The following is a 16,993-nucleotide window of genomic DNA, read 5'->3' on the forward strand; positions in this document are numbered from 1 at the left end:
AGCCAAAAATCAAGTGTTAAACCTAATGTGTCATTGCACAACTCATTTGCATAAACTTACCACAATAACTCCAATCATTAATTATTATAAGATACTACTAAATACATGCATACAAACATAAATATATATATGTGCCACTCATAATCATATTACAAGTTTACATCCTTTCAATTCAACCCTATACATGCCATATAAACCTTAAGATGCATAACAAAATCTACCGGAGTGCACTGGATAGTGTGGCTTGATGTGTTGATGAGATCCTCCGATTTCACATCAATCTAAAAAGAATATGAAATGCACAAGAGTAAGCTTGTAGAAGCTTAGTAAGTTCATAGGCTTTAAGAATAAATCTTATTGAAAAAACTATAATAGACATTAAGAAAAATATTTCACTAACACTGCCTGCAAATCACAACTTTAATTAAAAAATTCACTTGATTGAGCTCAATATCAATAATTTCTTAGATTTTCCAACAAATAATCTATATTTCACTTACCAATACTCGTCAAATTAGAGAATGTCTTATGGATTTGAGTACATCATTTTCTTAATGCCATAATCCAACTATAGTCTTACACAAATATTGCCATGGCCTTGCCATGGTCTTGCACTCGTAATGCCATAACCCAGTTACGGTCTTATCATCAGGATGCCATAGCCCAGCAATGGTCTTACACATGTATGTACTGCCACGGTCCCACCATGGTCTTATGTACACGGTGCCATAACACAGTTATGGTCTTTTCACAAAAATGTCATAGCCCAGATATGGTCTTACATTTAAACTTTGCCATGGTCCAACCATGGTCTTATCTGTCAATTCATCTTGTATCACGGAATGATCGTACTCAATCCTGCATTCCACTTAATTTGAACTTTCAATTCAATTTCCATATTTATACAATAATCATAATTCAATAACAAAAATATAAAATAATACATTATATCATTCCTAAATTAACAATTAATCAAGAAAGTTCGACCGTTTGAACTTACCTAGGGTAGTTTGTAGAGGTTGTAGAAATTCAGGGACTAATCTGTTAATTTCTCTTTTCCACGTTTATCTCCGGGTTGTTGATCTATAATATAAAATTACTCATTCATTAGTGTCTAATTTAATTCTAATTCACTTGACAATTTATACGCTTTAATTTTTGAAATTACACATTTACCCCAAATTTTACAATTTTTACAATTTAGTTCCTGTTTAATTAACCTATCAATTGAGCTAATGTTTCTCAATTAACACTTTATCTAATTATTTTAGGCTACCACACAGCCTTTGATATTCAGAAATTTAGCACCAAACCTTAATAAAATAATCATATAATAAAATTAGAGCTTCAAATCCATGTTAATTTATCATAACCTTCCAGCACTTATCCATGGTAACTTTCAAAATCACTCATAAAATCAAAAACTAATGAATTAAATAGTTGGAACTAGTTGTAAAAGAATCAAAATCACAAAAACAACAAGAAATAATCAAGAATTGAACTTAATAATCAAGAATTGAACTTGTAGCAAGAATATGAAAAACCAACTTAGAGAGACTCTTTAATGGTGCTTTTGGCTGAAGAAAAATGAAGAAATGTCTAGAGATTCAATTTAGTCCACTTTTATCTATTAAATTTTGTTTATTTTCCAATTTTGCCCCTTGTTCACACTAGTTTTGTTATTTTCTTCTTCACACATGCCGTCCAGCCTATTCCATGGGTATCTAATTACCATTTTGGTCCTCCCTTGCTTACCACTTAAGCTATTTAATCCCATTTCTTTAATTGACAAGTTTTGGACCTTTTTCACTTTAGTCCCTTTTTAACTAATTAACTATCAAAACGTTAGAGTTTTCTAACGAAAATTTAATATTAACTCACTAATACTCCGTAAATATTTATAAAAATATTTACAACTCAATTTTTGACCTCGAGGTCTTGTTTCCTCAATTTCGAGGCTAATTAACCTAATAATTATTTTTAAGCACAAATCACTATTTCATAGCTTTTCTAAATTCATGATTGGCTCATAAAATCTAAATAATAAAATTTTCAAACTTACTTGTTGAATTTTAGTGATCTCAAATCACTGTTTCAGACACCACTGAAAATTGGGCTGTTACACCCTTTGGCTTAAATAAGACTCGAAATGTGATTTCTGTCAGTATGTTATATGGTTAAAGTATGTGAAACGTTTTTGTACGATTGGTGTTTTGATAACTTTGAAAGCATAATTACATGTAAAAAACATATACGACATCTGTATGTAGAATAAACGTAAGGGAAGTAATTTGGTATGAAATGATCTGTATAAGTTATGTGTTGTGGTATGCTCTATAAAATATATGTTTGGGTATGCATGGCATACAACCCATATGAAATTTATTTATGTCAACACAATTTTGCATATGTACTCTGGTGGATTTTGATATGACGTATGAAGTGTTTTCTGGCAGTTTTACTGCAATTTTGGTGGTTAAACCACAATAACTTTCTGGCATCTTTGTTTTACCATTATGAGTGGCATACCACCATGACCTGGTGTGAGTGGATGGATGGAATCTTGAAGCTCTAATTGGTGTGATTAGTTGGAAGGAGTTGGTTTGTAGCGGATGGGGGTAAGATCTGTGTCTGCATTTGTATCCGGATATAAATATGCATTTGTATCTAATTATGAACACATATCTAATTCAATATAAGAGAATGTGTTTGATATTATGATTATGAAATTGTGAAATTCTGTTATGATATATGATTATGAAAATATAACATTTGGATACGTTATATGGTTCTAAAAATATGACATTCTGATCTGGTATATGTTTCTGGAAATGTAACATTTTGATATGATAATTGTATAAGTGTACTTTATAAGTAAAATTCTTTGATGACATTTAAATTTGTGCATGTTATAATTAAAAATTTTGTTTGTGGGCCGAGTCACACACTAAGCTTCTAGCTAACCCGTTCGTTTAATATGTTTCAGGTTACTTTTAGATTTTGGATCGGATGGTGTGCAAGAGCTCGAATTGGTTTGCACATAAAATGGTCTAATTCAAATTTCCGGACTAAGTTTTCGAATTTGGTTTTGTTTTTGTTTAAATTGATTTTATGGAATGATTGAGTGGTTCTAAATGGTAATTAATCCATTTTAGTTTTAGTGGACGGTAATAGTTTAATAAACTAAGACTTTCTTAAATAATTATTATTAAATAAAATGTTAAAGTTATAAAATATAATAGATAAAAACAAAAAAAAAAGTGAAAGTGGTCATTGTCTTCTTTCTTTATTATTACCGGAACACCATTGTTGGAAGACTTGGGACTTCGGTCTTGGTTATTCTTTGATTCATGTAAGTGTAAATTAGCTTATTTTTCATCATTAGTATGTTTTTAAGTTAGTTAAAATGGTATTTATCTAGTGTTGGGACTAATTTATGAAATTGATAAAGTTTAGAAAAAAATGTTCATTGATGTTCTCGATGTTACTTGATATTTATGTTTTCGATTGAAGTAAAGGATAGGTTTTTAGGTATTTGGTAAAGTGGGTTTGAACGATTTTAAGATTAGGATTAAATAAATAGAATGTTGAAATTATTAGGTTTTCTTGAGAAGATTAGCATGAGTGAAGGTTGGTTTGGAGTAGTTAAAATTTGGTTCTTTGGGAAAAGGGGTTAATTTTAGAAATAACAATGTTTAGATCTTAGGAATCAAATTGAGTAACATGTAAAAGTTTGGGGCTAGTGTGTAAATATTGTAAATAAGAAATAAGATGTATTAAATTAAATATTATGTGAAATTGAGGTTGATAAAATAAAATAAATTATTTTATAGATCATGAACAAGTTGATAACTGGGAAAAGAGAAAGTTGCGGATTAGCCTATAAATTTTTGTTGTTTCTGCAGTTTAGCCCTTGTAAGTTTGTAGTCCTTAAATTGAACTTAATTTATTTAATTAGTTTGATTATCCATTAATTTGATAATCGATAATATTTATTTGAATGATTTGTATTTTAAATGTAATGTTATTGAAATATATATATATATATATATATATGAAAATGGTTATGGAGTGGATTTGATAAGCTATAAAAGTAACATATTTTAATCTCATTCTTAATGTGTTTTTGGATGATTAATTATGCAAAATATTGAATTTGATGCTCCTAATCCTTTAAATTCATGTTTCTATACTTAGGAGAGCATTTGGGAGATAAAGGAGTGAAAAGCAAGCCAAAATTAGACAAAAAGAGTTGTTTTCAAGATCCACGCAGGCTGGGCATTTACACACAGGCTTGACACGCTCACACGGGCTAGCCACACGCCAATGTGCCAGCCCATGTCGATTTCGCACCCTACTTTCCAAATACGTGGAAATACCCAATTTTTAGGGTTTTTGAGTATTCTAAAATCTATAAATACCCATTAGAAGAATACATACGGGGGCAATTAGAGAAGATCAAAGAAAACACTAGAAGAACACCATTAGAATTAACTCAGAAGCAGATATCCATCAAGATCGAAGATCTCCTTTTAATTTCTTTCAAAGTTTTATTAAGTTTCTTTATGTCTTGTAGTTATTCTGACTTCGAGATGTTTCTATTAATGATTATGAACTAAATTTCCTAGATACATTGGTAAGATGAAACCTATGATGAACCCTTTTAATCAATTTCTATTTTTATGTGATAAATACTTGATTCTTGTTCTCAATTATGTATGCTTATTTCCTATTTTAATATTTCCGGGATATTAATTCATGTTTAATGTGCTTATTTTAGTGGAGGAAAAGTCCCTGTTTAATAGTAGATCTAGCATAATTGAATGGAGTTGCATGCAATCCTAGAAATAGGACGACATAAATCTACTTGATTAGAGTCAAATCTAATAAGGGAATTCATAGATCGAGTTAATGCGACGATAGGGGTTTTAATTAGAAAGAGATTTCAATTAATCAATATAGAGTTAGTTTCTTACTTTTGAAAGAGATATTAACATAATTTAGGGATTTCTACTGATCAAGACACAAGTGAATAAATCATTTAGTTCAGATTCATAATAAAAGGTGAAGTCTAGGTGGATTCTTTCTTAGGTATTTTCTATCTCATTGGTTAATATTCAATTATTTCCTTGATTCATTCTCTGTTGTGTTCATAGTTAAATTAGGTTAGTAAATTTAGATTAAAACACATCTCTCCACATTGTTGGCTAAATAATAGAAAAACAACAATTACTAGTACTTTTAGTCCTCGTGGATACGATATTCCCTACTTACCATAGCTATACTATTGTTCGATAGGTGTGCCTACCTTTGTCGTATTTATAGTTAGTATAGTGACCATCAGGATTATAAAAATTAAATATAAAAGATTAATGTAATCTATTTAAATTATGAATTGAAAAATTGTAAAACAATATAATTATGTATGTGTTTGTTAGTTGGCGCAACTCATTGTTGCACATCCAACTAGTACTAGGCACACATTTGATATCGTTGGTTTACCTGACTAGCATTGGGCACAACTTATTGTTGGTACATCCAACTAGCGTTGGGCACACATTTGATATAGTCGGTTTACCCGACTAGCACTGGGTGCAACTCATTGTTGATATATCCAACTAGTGCTGGGCACACATTTGATATCGTCGGTTTACCCAACTAGCACTTTGCTCAACTCATTTTCGCTATTTCCAACTAGTGCTGGGTAGACATTTGATATCATCAGTGTATTCGACTTGCATTGGGAACAAAACATTGTCAGTTTATTTGACTAATGTAGGGCATACCCATCGTCGATTTATCAAAATAGCACTGGGCGTAAAACTTTGTTACGGTTTACCTATCGGGCACCAGGTGCCAATAACAAGTTGATCCATGTTGATGATGTATAAATGATCCACTGAAAAAGGTTAAAAAGGATGTATTCGAAAGAATATCAACGAAAAGGTCGGTATCTCATCCTTCAATCTTCACTATTTAGGAAATATGTTTCGGGTGAGATTTGTATTACAAGTAGGAATATGAGATAAAGGTTTGACTAGTATAGTTTGGTGATGAATATAAATGCATTGTTGTAATTATACGTTTCATGAGTTTTTAAATATGTTAACTAGTTATGTTTGTGATGGGTTTAGAGAATAAAATGGATATATGAGTATTTTCTAGGTATTCGATATTATTTCATTAGGTACATTGAGTAATCAAGGATTAACAGAATGAATATGAATATAAGTATGGAAGGTTACATGGCTATAATTTGTAAATTGAAAATTAATGTTGTGAAGAATTAATATAGGATTTGATGATGGTGAATTAAGTGTTGAATGGAATTTGGAAGGTAAAGCTTATTACACACGTTCAAGATTTCTTGTATTTATATGTCTTATTGATTCATTTGCTAACTTTTTAAACGTGTGTGTATAGAAATGAAAGATGGGCAGTTGACATATAAATGAATTCATGTTTGAATGATTTAAATTTTGTATGTTCGGTAAGACTAAGTTCATGTTATACGAGCTTACTAAGCTTAATGCTTATGTTAGTCATTTCATTTCTTTGTACGTCATCGGAAAGCTTGATTGGTTGGGAACATCGTTAAAGCACGATCACACTATCCATCCATCCATTTTGGTGGTTTTTGAATGTTTTAACCTATGGTTATAAATGGCATGTATAGGATTGTATGTTAAATTGGTATGCTTTGGGTTGTGCCAAGCTTTGGTATGTTTTAATATCTTTTGTTATTAGTTGTGCATGGTCTTTTAAAATTAGGTAAGAAATGGTTGATTGATATGTGTTTGGCTCATTGAAGTGATTAAATGACACATGTGTGTTGGCATGTAATAGGTGCTTATCTAGTTTGATCACATGGTGTATATTGCCTCTTCTTGTGTCTAGCTGTATATATATATATATATATATATATATATATAGTTTGATTTGACTTGTATATGTTTAAACTTTTGTGGAGATGGTCGTTTTAATTTTGACTATGTAAAGAGGTAAGTTTTGATGGTATAATTTGAAAAGAAATGGTCTTTTAATATTCATGATATATGTGATTGAGATATGATATTGTAATCTAGTTCATGAATGGTTTTGGAGTGTGAATTGGAGAGTCTATTGATGACATATTGTAACACCCCTCGCCCGTATCCCTCGCCGGAACAGGGTTCGAGGTGTTGCACAACTTAAACTCAGTCAATCACACAAAAACAGTGCCGAAAAATTTCAATCAATTTAAAACTTTTCTTTTCACATGCAATTTGTCCCATATATGGGCTTACGAGGCCCAAAACATCACTAGCCAACACCTTTGGCTAAATTATAATATCACATACTCAACATTAAAACCCTATACATGCCATAGACTCGAAATACTAGGATTTACTTACACCAATAGCGTGAGCTCGACAAATTGTGATAATATCTCCGTGAACTCCAACCCGAAGCAGTAAATCAAGTCAACAATCTATAAAACAGAGGAATGTAACAACGAGTAAGCTTTCATAAGCTTAGTAAGTCTTAAGCAATGTAAAAAATAAACGCAATTATACTTCGATTATTCAATTTCTTAAGTGGCCATATTCTAGGTATATTGCCTTCTGGCCGAATACACACAAACACATAATGCACGTTCAGCATTCTTATCACACTTAATCTGAATTCGTATAACATAATTAAATCGAATACTTTCACATACTTTCACACCCTAACCCGGTGTATCATGATCATAGATATAGTTATAACATTTATTCACGTATGTATCACAATGCACGCTTATGATTCATTGCAGATCAAACTCACATATGAGTACATAATGCGTACCTGGCCCACTTAACGTACTGAATGTATTCATTTGTCAACCTAACACGAGGTACCTTAGTCATGGACTTTTCTCAAATCACCGGCATTTCACCTGTTAGGCTCGAGGCCCGATATCAGTTCACCGGCATTATAGCCTGCTAGGCTCGAAGGCCCGAATAGTATCTCACCGACATTATAGTTTGCTAAGCTCAAAGGCCCGAATAATCAAGTCAACAAGTTCCATATAACATATTCATATCAATTAAGTACTAACATCATTCAAACGTATATAATTATATATCTCAAACACTTTTCTTTCATCTCATTTTCACACTTAGCATTTGATAGCTTATGCATAACATTTCACTCACGTTCATTTCAAACTTATCATTCGATTATAAAAGCATATTGCATTTTTACCAACATGTTATACTTGCCATTAGGCCATATAAGTATGATGCAATACACTATCATTTCATCATTAACATTCGGCTAAACCCTTATCTTACAACGAACACCGAATTCACATAACATATCATTTCATCGGCATTACGCCTGCTAGGCACGAAGGCTCGAATACACATCACCAAGACGAAGCTCGCTAGGCACGAAGGCGAATACACATCAAGCACTAAGCACGCTAGGCACGAAGGCGAATACACATCACCAAAGACTAAGCTCGCTAGGCACGAAGGCGAATATAATACCAAAGACTAGGCACGTGGATTTATCCGGATATAATACCAAGATCTAAGTGTAACACCCCAAACCCGGCCAGACGTTATGGCCAAATCGATGTGCCACATTGGAGTTAAAAATCCGTGTTTCGTTTTAGTGTTTTAAAAGCCATATATTTTCTTTGAGTTAACAAAGTGTATGGAAGCTAGGCACCGTGTAGGTATCCGAGATAGAGGAGGTGAGCCATGAAGGTCGCTTAAGTACCAAGCTCTTTAATTGGATCCAATCCTAGACATGCCCACAACCATAGCCACACTTTGTCATATCGAGTTTAAATTTGTTTAAGTGAACGACTTTGAAAAATCGATTAATCGTGGTGTTGAACTCTTTTGGAAACAAGTATCATTTTGAAAACACGTCCTAAGTCTAGCCCATTTAAATAATTATCAACCAGGTTTAAAGTTATTAAAGTTAAAATAATCCCGAAAAGAAATAAAAGAAAAGTTAAAATGGCCTTATTACAACCCCCAAAAAAATAATAATAAATAATATTTAATGGAAATTTAAAGAAAACCAACGCTTATTTAAAAGTCCAAAGACAATCACCGTGGCCATTCTGAATCCCCTCCTGTCCAAGTCCCCACATCAAGGCTCACCTGCAAGGTTAAGGAAAGGGGGTGAGTTTGGAAACTCAGTGTGCAACAAGCCCCTTTCAGAGCCCAAAACAATAACTGTCTGTTGGGTCTAAGCCCAAATCCAATCTCAAACATATACTGGGCCATAGCCCTTTTCATATTTCATATTTCATAACACTGGGCCGAAGCCTTTTCAAGTTTCATATTACTGGGCCGAAGCCTTTATCAGAAAGCGGTATGGCCCATAGGACCATTTTATATCACATGTAATGTCAAATGAAAGAATGCAACCCATTTGGGGAGACTACTCAACCCACCATCCGCTACTCTCCACTCGTACCAACCAACACACCATGTGGGATTAACTCGACCCACCCCGCCATAACTCTCCCTTTGGGGCAATATAATGCTTTATCATATAACCGAGGCCTAGCCTCTTTTAATAATCAGGGCAAAAGCCCTTTTAATAACTGGGGCATGAGCCCTTTAATAACTGGGGCATAAGCCCTTTAATAACTGGGGCATAAGCCCTTTTGATAACTGGGGCATAAGCCTTTTTGATAACTGGGGCATAAGCCCTTTAATAACTGGGGCATAAGCCCTTTAATAACTGGGGCATAAGCCCTTTTACACTTCCTCCATCCATATAAATTCCCAACCCAATGCATTTATGAACATCTCATGTGCATATCATACATATCATGTTTATCAAAATCCCATGCATTAAGTTCATATATAAACCCTAGGGGTATAATGGTCATTTTCATATTATAAGGGTAATCTTGTAATTTTACCAAAAATTAGGGTTTCCATGTTCATTAACATTTATAAACAATTCATGGGTGCAAATAGTGATTCTGGCCCGTTTTTAGTGAAATCGAGTTGTTGGGCCAAAAACTCCTAATGGGCCCTACTTAGCCAATTTCATCATCTAGGCCCATTTAGCCTATATTCCATAATGGTTTTATCAGTCTCGATGCGCAATTTAACTAGTTTTCATATTCTACCAATTTTACCCAAATGGGGCAAAGCTTTGTTGGGCCCTATTGCAACCCTCGAGGCCCAACTTACCGTGAATGCCAAAAATCATGTTCTTACCGTTTCCAATGTTCCGATCATCCTCTCAACGAATCTAACTAACTAATGAGCGTTCATTGCTCACGAGTCCTCGAAATGCGAATTTGGCATTTGACTTTTCGGCATTTATCGCTTTAAGCTATGAAAGGGTTTGTTTACACACGATTTGCGATATTCCTTGACGAGATCTCCTATGCGATTTCTCCTATAATCAACCACTTATAGATTAGACCATGTTAATATTAAACCAAATCGAAAACTACCTATTATCATCACTTACACATTCGCCACCATCCACAATGGCCCTTGGGTTCATACCTTTGCCAAGTTGATGACTAGATTTAGTCACTCCGATGATCCAAGCTTTTCACACACTCCTCGATCGGTAGCCTTTAATCCTCACTAGCACCAACAAACCAAATAACACCAAAACCCTTTTAGCCTTAGTCGACGGAGGGTTTTCACTTTTCTTAAACCACAAGATACAAATGGAAAGAAGGTTGAATACTTACCAAGAGATCTACTCGTTGAAGAACGTTCCAAATACCTTCCTACCCCATATCCGTTGTGAATCCAACTTAAACGTGCGTAGAAAATAGATCTAAATATTAATTCCGAATCACTAAAATATGAAGCTTTGGCTTTTCAAAGAAATATTAATCTAAGCTATTACGAGGGTTAGTACACACATTACGGGTTGAAGTTGAAACGCTTCCAAAATCAATCGCCTCGATAACCACCACTTGTCACTCAAACTTAACTAATCCAATATCAATATATGTAAATCCTAAGCACATCAGTCATACGGAACATAAGGGCATATTCGTCATTTTACCATACAGGGGTATTTTGGTAGTTTTACAAATTGAGGGTATTGCGGTAATTTCACAAACCAAAGGTATTTTAGTAATTTTGTAAATCGAGGGTAAAACAGTAATTCTGTAAATCAAGGGTAAAACATTAATTCTATAAATCGAGGGTAAAATGGTAATTCTGTAAATCGAGGGTAAAACGATAATTCTGTAAATCGAGGGTAAAACGATAATTATGTAAATCGGGGGTAAAATGGTAATTATGTAAATTAGGGGTAAAACGGTAATTCTATAAATCGAGGGTAAAATAATAATTCTGTAAACTGAGGGTAAAACGGTAATTCTGTAAATCGAGAGTACTTTGGTAATTTTACAAGTCGAGGGCATTTCAGTAATTGGTAAACTAAAGTATTCTAAACATGGATAACAATACGAATGGGCCTAAAGCCTATTCTCGGCCCAAATGGGCCCACACGCTCGTGTGGCCCTTTTAGCCCAAACCTAGCCACAGATATGCGATTCACCTAGCCTAGTCCAATATTTACTACACAATCAAACAACTTATCCAATTGGGCCGTGAGGCTGTTGAGCCCACATGGCTCCTTTCGGCCCATCGCGACCCGAAGTAGCCATCCTACAGCTAGAGTATTGAGAAATACACACCTGATAGGAGACTGGAGTTAATCCACGCTTCGAGCACTCTTAGCCGACGCCCAACCCAAACGAGCACGCCATACAGCGAAAGGGATCGCCAAGAAAGGTACATTTACTCTATTCATGGTTCCCTCTATTTAAAGCCAGCTTCACAACCACTCTTATATTAGCTTCGATGTGGGATCCTCCAACATTAGAGTTTCAATTCAACACCAACTCTTGCCCTGTTAGCAAAATAAATGCTCCTTGCTTGCCATGGGATTCGAACACATGCCTCCCCTTAAATGCTCCACAAGCTACTTGCCACTAAGCCACAAGGCTTTTTGTGTCATATTTTATCCCCAATTAATTATAAGGTCTAAAGGCCAAAGTCTAGGTTCCTTTAAAAACCCAAAATAAATTGCAAGAGCCAAGGCTTGAACCCAGCTCCCATACAACCTTAATGACACCACAACCACTAGACTACAAGCTTCCTTGTGTCATTTATTTAACACAATAATTTAAAACCCTCATCCAAGCATCCGTGTTTTTTCACTTAATACCAAAATTTTTGCTAAAGCCCAAGTTTGAACCCAAGATTTCTCCAACACTTGCTCAAAGCCATTAACCACTAATAGCAAACATTTAATTGTTTCATTTCATTGCACAATTAAATACCTATATAAAACCTCTTTACGGACCCACACTCAAGGCCCAATACTTCTAGGCCCAAATTGGGTGTTACAATTCTACTCCTTAAAGAAATTTCGTCCTCGAAATTTCCAACTATCAACTAACCAGTACACTCAAGTCAAACCTTTATGCTTCCGCCACGCACTCTAATTAAAAATAATTCTTAGTACGACCTGAACATCTAATTACCAAAGTAAAGAAACATTTATCAAGCACGCATACAATTCATAACACATATTTAAATAAAATAAACTTGGCGATCCCGAGCTCGATGCTCCTTGGACCCACATCTAAGACATGCTCCTGTCTTTCTATGGCATTCACCGGATGACGTCCGCTGCGATCTTCTTGATTGGATAGTTTGGTCGTGCCTTAACATGTTTCATAGAACGAGGCTTGGTTTTCTGAGAACTAGAATCCTTACTTTTCTTACACTCCAAGCACCCTGCTTGAAGCGTTTCCCTAATTTCCTTAATTTTGGTATCCAATACTTCCTCTACCACTTTCCTTACTAACTCGGCGATGCCTCAAGACCAAGCTCCGAGTTACCGCTACCCGAAGTTGGTAGACTTTGCTTACCCTCAGAATCCATATCAATACTCTACATTACCAGTACACATATCAATTAACTACAAAGATCTCAAAATTTTACTATTTTTTTCATATGTCTTATGCAGAGATAGTATTTTAAAGTTTCTATTTTCACAGAATCATAGCCTAGCTACAGTCTCGGTATTCTAGAGTTTTTAGGGTTGCCCTAGTTATAATGTCATGATATGGTCTCAGTTCTATCTACAGTAATATCTTAATACAGGCAATATGAGGAATGAAATACTTACAGACTTAGTGCTTGGGGATTCAGTGCGCCACTTCTTTCTCAATCCATTTAAAACTCGAAAACCATATTTTTGATCACCGAAAATAGAAATTTAAAAACTTTGATTTGAAAACACCCTTTATTTTGAAACTCTTGATTTAAAACAGAAAAAATTGGACCATTTTAACATATATACTCATAAAACATATTTAAAATGAACTTTTCAAAACCATTTCCAAAAATACCCTTCTTAGGCCTAAATTTTGAAAAATTTTGGGACCGATCCACGTACCGAGTTGTTGCAACTTAGCTCGATACCACTAAATGTAACACCCCAAACCCGCCAGACGTTATGGCCAAATCGATGTGCCACATTGGAGTTAAAAATCCGTGTTTCGTTTTAGTGTTTTAAAAGCCATATATTTTCTTTGAGTTAACAAAGTGTATGGAAGCTGGGCACCAGGTAGGTATCCGAGATAGAGGAGGTGAGCCATGAAGGCTGCTTAAGTACCAAGCTCTTTAATTGGATTCAATCCTAGACATGCCCACAACCATAGCCACACTTTGTCATATCGAGTTTAAATTTGTTTAAGTGAACGACTTTGATAAATCGATTAATCGTGGTGTTGAACTCTTTTGGAAACAAGTATCATTTTGAAAACACGTCCTAAGTCTAGCCCATTTGAATAATTATCAACCAGGTTTAAAGTTATTAAAGTTAAAATAATCCCGAAAAGAAATAAAAGAAAAGTTAAAATGGCCTTATTACAACCCCCAAAAATAATAATAAATAATATTTAATGGAAATTTAAAGAAAACCAACGCTTATTTAAAAGTCCAAAGACAATCACCGTGGCCATTCTGAATCCCCTCCGGCCCAAGTCCCCACATCAAGGCTCACCTGCAAGGTTAAGGAAAGGGGGTGAGTTTGGAAACTCAGTGTGCAACAAGCCCTTTCGAGCCCAAAACAATAAGCACTGTTGGGTCTAAGCCCAAATCCAATCTCAAACATATACTGGGCCATAGCCCTTTTCATATTTCATATTTCATAACACTGGGCCGAAGCCTTTTCAAGTTTCATATTACTGGGCCGAAGCCTTTACTGTAAACGGTATGGCCCATAGGCCCATTTTTATATCACATGTAATGTCAAATGAAAGAATGCAACCCATTTGGGGAGACTACTCAACCCACCATCCGCTACTCTCCACCTATACCAACCAACACACCATGTGGGATTAACTCGACCCACCCCGCCATAACTCTCCCTTTGGCAAGATAGTTGCTTTATCATATAACTGGAGGCCTAGCCTCTTTTAATAACTGGGGCAAAAGCCTTTTTAATAACTGGGGCATGAGCCCTTTAATAACTGGGGCATAAGCCCTTTAATAACTGGGGCATAAGCCCTTTTGATAACTGGGGCATAAGCCCTTTTGATAACTGGGGCATAAGCCCTTTAATAACTGGGGCATAAGCCCTTTTGCACTTCCTCCATCCATATAAATTCCCAACCCAATGCATTTATGAACATCTCATGTGCATATCATACATATCATGTTTATCAAAATCCCATGCATTAAGTTCATATATAAACCCTAGGGGTATAATGGTCATTTTCATATTATAAGGGTAATCTTGTAATTTTACCAAAATTAGGGTTTCCATGTTCATTAACATTTATAAACAATTCATGGGTGCAAACAAGTGATTACGCCCGTTTTTAGCGAAATCGAGTTGTTGGGCCAAAACTCCTAATGGGCCCTACTTAGCCAATTTCATCATCTAGGCCCATTTAGCCTATATTCCATAATGGTTTTATCGGTCTCGATGCATAATTTAACTAGTTTTCATATTCTACCAATTTTACCCAAATGGGCGAAAGCTTTGTTGGGCCCTATTGCAACCCTCGAGGCCCAACTTACCGTGAATGCCAAAATCATGTTCTTACCGCTTCCAATGTTCCCGATCATCCTCTCAACGAATCTAACTAACTAATGAGCGTTAATTGCTCACGAGTCCTCGAAATGCCGAATTTGGCATTTGACTTTTCGGCATTTATCGCTTTAAGCTATGAAAGGGTTTGTTTACACACCTGATTTGCAATATTCCTTGACGAGATCTCCTATGCGATTTCTCCTATAATCATCCACTTATAGATTAGACCATGTTAATATTAAACCAAATTGAAAACTACCTATTATCATCACTTACACATTCGGCCACCATCCACAATGGCCCTTGGGTTCATACCTTTGCCGAAGTTGATGACTAGATTTAGTCACTCCGATGATCCAAGCTTTTCACACACTCCTCGATCGGTAGCCTTTAATCCTCACTAGCACCAACAAACCAAATAACACCAAAAACCCTTTTAGCCTTAGTCGACGAGAGGGTTTTCACTTTTCTTAAACCACAAGATACAAATGGAAAGAAGTTTGAATACTTACCAAGAGATCTACTCGTTGAAGAACGTTCCAAATACCTTCCTACCCCATATCCGTTGTGAATCCAACTTAAACGTGCGTGAAAATAGATCTAAATATTAATTCCGAATCACTAAAATATGAAGCTTTGACTTTTCAAAGAAATATTAATCTAAGCTATTACGAGGTTAGTACACACATTACGGGTTGAAGTTGAAACGTTTCCAAAATCAATCGCCACGATAACCACCACTTGTCACTCAAACTTAACTAATCCAATATCAATATATGTAAATCCTAAGCACATCAGTCATACGGAACATAAGGGCATATTCGTCATTTTACCATACAGGGGTATTTTGGTAGTTTTACAAATTGAGGGTATTGCGGTAATTTCACAAACCAAGGGTATTTTAGTAATTTTGTAAATCGAAGGTAAAACAGTAATTCTGTAAATCAAGGGTAAAACATTAATTTTATAAATCGAGGGTAAAATGGTAATTCTGTAAATCGAGGGTAAAACGGTAATTCTGTAAATCGAGGGTAAAATGATAATTATGTAAATCGGGGTAAAATGGTAATTATGTAAATTAGGGTAAAACGGTAATTTTATAAATCGAGGTAAAATAATAATTACGTAAACCGAGGTAAAACAGTAATTCAGTAAATCGAGAGTACTTTGGTAATTTTACAAGTCGAGGCATTTCAAGAATTGGTAAACTAAAGTATTCTAAACATGGATAACAATACGAATGGGCCTAAAGCCTATTCTCGGCCCAAATGGGCCCACACGCTCGTGTGGCCCTTTTAGCCCAAACCTAGCCACAGATATGCGATTCACCTAGCCTAGTCTAATATTTACTACACAATCAAACAACTTATCCAATTGGGCCCGTAGGCCCGTTGAGCACACATGGCTCCTTTCGGCCCATCGCGACCCGAAGTAGCCATCCTACAGCTAGAGTATTGAGAAATACACACCTGATAGGAGACTGGAGTTAATCCACGCTCCGAGCACTCTTAGCCGACGCCCAACCCAAACGAGCACGCTATACAGCGAAAGGGATCACCAAGAAAGGTACATTTACTCTCTTCATGGTTCCTCTATTTAAAGCCGACTTCACAACCACTCTTATATTAGCTTCACGATGTGGGATCCTCCAACATTAGAGTTTAAATTCAACACCAACTCTTGCCCCTGTTAGCAAAATAAATGCTCCTTGCTTGCCATGGGATTCAACACATGCCTCCCTTAAATGCTCCACAAGCTACTTGCCACTAAGCCACAAGGCTTTTTGTGTCATATTTTATCCCCAATTAATTATAAGGTCTAAAGGCCAAAGTCCAAGTTCCTTTAAAAACCCAAAATAAATTGCAAGAGCCAAGGCTTGAACCCGTGTTCCCATACAACCTTAATG

At 35.3% G+C, this 16,993-nt stretch overlaps 1 long non-coding RNA gene across 2 annotated transcripts; it reads right to left on the reverse strand.

Moving 5' to 3' along the window:
• Positions 1-8,977: 8,977 nt before the first annotated feature.
• On the reverse strand, positions 8,978-15,470 carry LOC128286600 (uncharacterized). Of its 2 annotated transcripts, none has more exons than XR_008277213.1 (3): positions 15,403-15,470; positions 15,245-15,288; positions 8,978-9,140 (listed from the first exon to the last, which is right to left on the reverse strand). It is a non-coding gene; the product is annotated as an uncharacterized LOC128286600 (long non-coding RNA). The 2 variants fall into 2 exon arrangements; XR_008277212.1 differs by lacking the exon at positions 8,978-9,140 and adding an exon at positions 13,849-14,052 and having other exon boundaries at positions 15,403-15,469.
• Between the last annotated feature and the right edge of the window lie 1,523 nt (positions 15,471-16,993).

Source organism: Gossypium arboreum, chromosome 13 (genome assembly GCF_025698485.1).
Source record: "Gossypium arboreum isolate Shixiya-1 chromosome 13, ASM2569848v2, whole genome shotgun sequence".
Classification (NCBI taxonomy): Eukaryota; Viridiplantae; Streptophyta; class Magnoliopsida; order Malvales; family Malvaceae; genus Gossypium; species Gossypium arboreum.